At 35.0% G+C, this 7,993-nt stretch overlaps 1 long non-coding RNA gene across 1 annotated transcript; it reads right to left on the reverse strand.

Moving 5' to 3' along the window:
• Positions 1 to 1,483: 1,483 nt before the first annotated feature.
• On the reverse strand, positions 1,484 to 4,701 carry LOC129928841 (uncharacterized). Its single transcript, XR_008780359.1, has 3 exons — positions 4,502 to 4,701; positions 3,104 to 3,215; positions 1,484 to 2,375 (listed from the first exon to the last, which is right to left on the reverse strand). It is a non-coding gene; the product is annotated as an uncharacterized LOC129928841 (long non-coding RNA).
• Between the last annotated feature and the right edge of the window lie 3,292 nt (positions 4,702 to 7,993).

Genomic DNA, 7,993 nt, shown 5'->3' on the forward strand with positions numbered 1-7,993 from the left:
CTGTTACAACTAAAATCCACACATTAGGCTCATGTTTTCTTCCTTGCGTACCTCCAATGTGTGTGTATCAAACATGAATTAGTCTACCACTGTCACGTCACTAGGAGATGGGGAAAAAAGGGATAAGGGGGAGAACAGGATGCCACTACACTAGTGACGTCACTGTTCTGCCACGTCCGTTGATCCAGTCGTTTCTATCCAGAGCAGCGGTTCTCAACCTTTTATGCTCGGCGACCCCTTTTTACACCCCCCCCCCACTCTTCCGCGAACCCCGCACACACACATATACAGCAATAGAAGAATAGACGAGTACAATCCTTATTTTCGATGGTCTTAGGCGACCCCTGGCAAATCGTCAATCGACCCCCAAGGGGGTCGCGATCCACAGGTTGAGAACCCCTGATCCAGAGCATCAGTCTTTGTATGCAAGTGAGAATGATAGCACCAAAAATACCTCCAAATAATAAAGTAGTCCCACCTGCCGCAGATAATGTATAAAATGATTCCTTACATCTACTGAATAACGCGACATTCATCTTCATGTTTAAAAAAAAAGATTTTTAACTAAGTGTATAAACTACATACTAGAATTAAGTAAACAAAAAAGAAAATGAAATATTAAATCAAGACTATATCTGTAAACAGGGGAGGACTGGGTGTCAAAATCGGCCCGGGCATTTCTATAAAATTCGGCCCACAAATTCTCTATCATGTGATGGGCATCCATGTCTAGGTGTATCGGTCCTTAAAAATCATTGTTAAGTTTGATAATGTATCGATATGCATGCTTACAGTGAACTCTATATCTTAATAAGCAATATGGCGTCTTTTTAAATCAGCAATTATGTAGGCCCTAAAAAGATGAAGCCTACTAGTAGCACTGTCTACATTCTACATTTTATTTTCGGAAAATGTGTTTGATTAAAAGAGTATTACACTGTAATGTCTGTGAAAGACTTTTTGTTTAAACACGACGCTCAGAGGGCCTTTTATAAAAATAATAATAATAACATAATAAGGATATTATAAAACCTTTAACAACTTGATATGTGCCATAGTGACTTCGATCAGGCATTTCGGTGGCCCTACCGACCCATTTGGGTACCGGCCCACCGGGAATTTGCCCGAATGCCCATATAGCCAGTCCGCCCCTGTCTGTAAAGTTCGTAATTATAGAAACACCAAAGGAAGGGGACTTAACTCCTCTATTATGGCATGCCAATTTATAAGCCAATCCATACAGTATAACATAATGCCACAACCTTAAACTTTAAAACAAAAAAGAACAGTGTTCATTTGTTTGTAACTAAATCACAGCACAGCAGAAGTATATTGTAATAACTTAAGTGAGGCAACTCAACGAGGCACATATATGTTTTGTTTACACGATATCACAGGTACACAAACAACATCTTTCTTAGGCACAGTCTTTTCACTTCAGCTATCCAATTATCCCATTATTCTCCTCTCTTTCTAATGTTGACATCCTTTTCAGCCTCGCCTCATTGAATAGCTGAAGCAATAACTTGATTATCTGTTAGAATATTACACATAAAGATTTTAAACCAAGTCATACATATCTTTAGCTTTCAGACACATTTTACAAGCCACAGAAGCGGCGCAAGGAGGAGGCGACGTGGGCAATCGCATCGCGCATAGATATAGAGAGTATCAAATAGCAATGCAGGCAAGGTCAAGGCATTTACCAAGAAATGGTTACGACACATAATAGATGCAAAGTGGTCATAAAAATATCTAACTTTAGTCTATTGTAAACAGCCCAGCAAACACCAATTGAACAGGCAATCAAAAATGACAAATGGGGTTGGATTTGTAAGACAATGCCAAAATCTAGGAAAAATATTTAAAATCAGGTTTTAAACTGAAACCCACGGTGAAAGAAAAAGGCTGTGAGATGAATGGAGGAGATCAACAAAACAAAAAGCAAAGATGACAGGATGCACATGGTCCCAAGCAAAATTACCCAAAAGTGAGTACATAAGCAAAGTGCTTTTGCGGCTATAAGCTTGACTAGTAGTGTAAAGGATTAAGTAAAGTAGGTCAAGTGAATGCTATACATTCGTTTTTTATTTTACGAAGAAACAAGGTACTATCAATGACTGCAATTTGCTTTATCACAAAAAGGTCAGTTTACATTTAATCATATCTATAATACATTATGTTTTTACATATTGAATAATGCCCTTGGCTTTCAGAATAGAGCATGCAAACAGTTATCGATACATAATAGAAAAATAACATAATGATTTTGAGAACAGATAAAACTATATTTGAAGGGCCCGTCATATGATAAACAATTTCATGGGCTGTACTGTATAGAAATGCCTTGGCCGATTTCGACATCAAGTCCCCCTCTGTCAAAAATATATAAATTAATACAAAATTATCAATTTATTCGGTTGCCGTAATACATATTTTTCATTTAGTACAAAGAACAGAAAAAAGTAAAAAAAAAAAAAATAAATTGCTCTAGCTGAGAACTGAACCTAGAACGTTAAGCTCTAAAAGTAGACACTCTATCGGAATGCCACACAGCCGATGTAAATTTGTGAAAACAAGGTTATAAAAACATACAACTTATATATGCTTTTCAAAAGATAAATCTACAATATATTTTCTGCTTTATTTTGAAAATACTTCTTCGAACTTTTGAAATGTTTTTGAAATAAAACAATTTGTATGATTTAAAACTGTATTTGTAAAAAAATCTTTAAAAAATATGTTATCTCTTATAAAATTTACTTTTTAAATGGTTAATCTAGTAATATTTAAATAAATTAAAAATAGATTTCATCTTTTTCCAAGAGTTATCGAACTTTGAGGATGACCTTTCCGTATTTTATTTTCGTAGTACAATGCCATAGAGAACTCTATAGACTTTTTATGAACAAATTTTTGCATTTTTCGTCTTGAAAAATCATTTTCTTTGGGTAAATAATTAAAATAGCATAACATGTGTACAATTGTTTTACACTATTTTATTACACAAATGTTACAAAACGAATTTTTAATGTACATATATTTAAACTTCAATTCAAAAAACTTTTAAACTGTTACATTTCAATAAAATTACCAGTCTTACATTGAATATCTTCTTTATATAGTATAGACGTAAAAAATCCGTTTTCCTTACAACAAAGCTAAAGATATAATATCCTATCTTTTTGCACATCTTTTTTGAAAGTCTACTCGTCCTGGTTACTTAGAAACGTATACTGAAATAACGTATTTAAAAGAGTAATAAAAGATAGGAAATATTTTAAACAACAAATAAAAAAAAATATTGATCTTCAATTTTCGTCTCAATATGTCATTCTAACATTTTTTGTTAGAAAAGAAGAAATTGTGTAGACTAGCAAACAATTAGCTTTATCCAAGTTGAATAGACTTATGTAAGATATCTATAGAACTGCTTCAAGAAATCGTTTCCTTCTAGTCAGTTGCGTGAAAAGATGCTTAAAATTTACAGATACGCAAGTAAGGCCATATATCCGTATAAGGGTCGACCGTGTGCCTAAAACAAAGTTGTTTGTCAAGCTAAAAGTTAAAAGTTAAAACAAAACAGCTTTTAAAAAAAAAACGCTATAAAGACCATCTTAGATGCATTCTTGCTTGAAATGACATAGAATAGATCAAATGAACGATACCGGCTTCCGATACAGTTGGAGATTTCTAAAAAATTAACCTCGCCTCATTGAATAGCTGAAGCAATAACTTGATTATCTGTTGGAATATTACACATAAAGATTTTAAACCAAGTCATACATATCTTTAGCTTTCAGACACATTTAACAAGCCACAGAAGCGGCGCAAGGAAGAGGCGACGTGGGCAATCGCATCGCGCATAGATATAGAGAGTATCAAATAGCAATGCAGGCAAGGTCAAGGCATTCACCGAGAAATGGTTACGACACATAATAGATGCAAAGTGGTCATAAAAATATCTAACTTAAGTCTATTGTAAACATTCCAGCAAACACCAATTGAACAGGCAATCAAAAATGACAAATGGGGTTGGATTTGTAAGACAATGCCAAAATCTAGGAAAAATATTTAAAATCAGGTTTTAAACTGAAACCCACGGTGAAAGAAAAAGGCTGTGAGATGAATGGAGGAGATCAACAAAACAAAAAGCAAAGATGACAGGATGCACATGGTCCCAAGCAAAATTACCCAAAAGTGAGTACATAAGCAAAGTGCTTTTGCGGCTATAAGCTTGACTAGTAGTGTAAAGGATTAAGTAAAGTAGGTCAAGTGAATGCTATACATTTGTTTTTTATTTTACGAAGAAACAAGGTACTATCAATGACTGCAATTTGCTTTATCACAAAAAGGTCAGTTTACATTTAATCATATCTATAATACATTATGTTTTTACATATTAAATAATGCCCTTGGCTTTTCGAATAGAGCATGCAAACAGTTATCGATACATAATAGAAAAATAACTTAATGATTTTGAGAACAGATAAAACTATACTTGAAGGGCCCGTCATATGATAAACAATTTCATGGGCTGTACTGTATAGAAATGCCTTGGCCGATTTCGACATCAAGTCCGTCTCTGGCAAAAATATATAAATTAATACAAAATTATCAATTTATTCGGTTTTCGTAATACATATTTTTTATTTAGTACAAAGAACAGAAAAAAGTAAAAAAATAAATAAATTGCTCTAGCTGAGAACTGAACCGAGAACGTTAAGCTCTAAAAGCAAACACTCAAACGGAATGCCACACAGCGGATGTAAATTTTTGAAAACAAGGTTATAAAAACATACAACTTATATATGCTTTTCAAAAGATAAATCTACAATATATTTTCTGCTTTTTTTTACAAATACTTCTTCAAACTTTTGAAAAGTTTTTGAAATAAAACAATTTGTATGATTTAAAACTGTATTTGTAAAAAAATATTTTAAAAAATATGTTATCTCTTATAAAATTTACTTTTAAAATGGTTAATCTAGTAATATTTAAATAAATTAAAAATAGATTTCATCTTTTTTTTAAGAGTTATCAAAACAAGAAAACATCTGAAACAAGAAAACATCTGAAACAAGAAAAACATCCTAAACAAGAAAACATCTGAAACAAGAAAAACATCCTAAACAAGAAAACGTCTGAAACAAGAAAACATCTGAAACAAGAAAAACATCCTAAACAAGAAAACATCTGAAACAAGAAAAACATCCTAAACAAGAAAACATCTGAAACAAGAAAAACATCCTAAACAAGAAAACATCTGAAACAAGAAAAACATCCGAAATAAGAAAAATATCCGAAACACGTAAAACGTTTTACAATACATCAAAGTAATTTATCGCTAATCGCTTTTGCCGATCATACAGTTTTTCCATAATAAAAGTTTTGGATCATAATCTTCAAATACAAAAACAAAATTTAATAAAATACTCTGAAAGACACAAAGATAAAGGCACATTCCTCGTCCCATATGCTAGGACAAATTTGTACAAACACTCCTTCTTCCCTAGTGCTATTAGAGCATGGAATGGGTTGCCTGAGCTAGCCAGGAAAACCAGTGACTTGGCAGAATTTAAGTCATTGGTTAATATGCATGACTAAATGCATGACGCGTAGGACGTAATCATCTTCTTTTTTGAAGTAACGTCTGTATCATATAAGATAAGATAAGATAATGGTTCATTCTGTATTTCAATGGTATGCACTGTTTTTCTCTCAATGTTTCCAAGTCTTTCGCAATCTCTGAATCCTATTCACGACTGTAGGCCAACATTTTTTTTTTCAACACTAAATCTACACGAAACTTCTTGTTCACTGTTACAAGTAATTCACACGTACCCACTGGGATATTATGAAACATCCAAATATGAATTATCGGAGACTGTTTCCGTTTAATAGGAATTTCAAGAGGAATCAGCAACATTGGAGTGCGATATGTGAGAAATGTCGATCACAGTTTTCTGTCTGGATAAAACGAAACATCTGAACGCAATTCGTAATGTTCATTTAAAAGACATCTAATTGGCGCCCCCATCAAGGTGCTTCTCCAACATTTCCATATTTGTTCAAGAGTTAAACTCGCAGCCTATGGATTTATTAACGGTCATCATCTCATCTACAGAAGGATCCTAGGCATCACATTCAAAGACCGCATCACAAACCAAGAAATCAGAGACAGGGTTACTGTAGCGATCGGAGCCCATGACGACCTGCTAACTATTGTGAAAAGACGAAAGCTTAAAACCTTTGGCCACATTACAAGATCTACGGGGCTCACAAAGACCTTCCTTCAGGGAACAGTGCCAGGGTAAAGAAGAAGAGGCAGACAGAAAAAGCGATGGGAGGACAACATTAAAGAATGGACAGGCCTGCCATTGAGAGAGGTTTTAAACAAGGCAAAAAAAAAGGGAGGAATGGAGAAAGACGGTCGACAAATCTTGCTTGGTGCCCCAACGGTCCAACAGACTAAGGGATAGGTAAAGGTAAAGGTAAACTCGCAGCCGTAAAAGGTGCTTTTGCCGATCATACAGTTTTCCATAATAAAAGTTTTTGGATCAATGGACGGCACGTTGAAATTGCTTACAAATATATGACATAGAATACACTAATGCAAGAACTAAATGTGAAAGAATCGTCACTAAAGGTTTGGCCCTATAAAATGAATAAGGTTAGGTTTGGACTGGATGTCAAAATCGACCCGGTAATTTCTTTACAATCCGGCCCATAAATTGTATGTCATAATAATATGGGGTAATAGATAATATAGACGTCCTGTTGCTTTTTAATTTTTAAAAGGATGAAACCTACAAGCAGTGGCGTAGCAAGGCACCCATTGTCCAGGGCTCAAGAATATCTCGGTAGACCCCCACAATACGATATATTTAGTGTGTGACAAAGAATTGAGTAATCTGAATGTATTGGTACATCGATCAAAGGACATTCTGATGCCAGTGAAAGGATCGTAATAATTGCAAGTAATAATGCCATTAGGTTTGACTCTCTACAAGTCTTAAAAGTCAATGTTTGTACAACTTCTTAACAGAATCAAACGACCTTATTTAAATCGGTTTTCACAAAAGTATTTTTTAAATTTTATTTTGGTGTCATCCCAAGTGCTCGTGTGGGCCCCAACTGACCATGAGTCATAGGCTCAAGCGCAATGAAGCCCTTCGCGCCATGGTTGTTACGCCACAGGCTGTGGGCCCCTAATGATCGTGGGCCCGGATTCATTGAACGCCTTCGCGCCATGGATGCTACGCCACTGCCTACAAGTAGCATTGTCTACGGATCTATGTAAAAATTGCAATCAATGTGGCCAATTATGGTTTACGTAGGTGTCATGTGACCAGCAACGACCAATAGCCTTCACATTTCCCCTATCAATGTCAGGTACCCATTAGAGCTGAGTGGATCCCGAAACTAAAAATCAGTTTTCAACAGGATTCGAACCTGAGATTCCTCGGTTCGGAAGCCAATCGCTTTACCCCTCAGCCACCGCGGTCTTTGCCTTCGGATGTAGGCTATTACATTATTTCGGAAAAGTGTGTTTGATTAAATTAGTATTACACTGTAAAAAACTGTTTAAACACGACTCTAAAAGGGTCACTTTTAGAAGAGAGCATTATAAAAACCTTAAACAATTTAATACGTGTCATGGGGCCCTTTTGGTGGCCCTACCAGCCCATTTGGGTACCGGCTTACCATGCATTTGCTCGAATGCCCATATAGCCAGTCCGCCCCTGAATAAAGTCAAGAAGCAGGTTAATTAATGATGCTAAATTTTTTATAGCGTTCATGGATGCTTCGAGCCAACACAAAAAAAAAAAAATAAATAAGTTGATGATTCTTTGTGCCAATCTTTGCATGAAATAATAAAGTTAAAAAAAAATAAATTCGTCGGAATTACGGACTACGGAAAGACCAGGTAGTTAGCCTACCTCTGAAGCCTTCTGATTTGAAATCACATTTGTTTTCTCAAGAGAAATGT

This window comes from Biomphalaria glabrata, chromosome 10 (assembly GCF_947242115.1).
Source record: "Biomphalaria glabrata chromosome 10, xgBioGlab47.1, whole genome shotgun sequence".
NCBI classification, from domain to species: domain Eukaryota; kingdom Metazoa; phylum Mollusca; class Gastropoda; family Planorbidae; genus Biomphalaria; species Biomphalaria glabrata.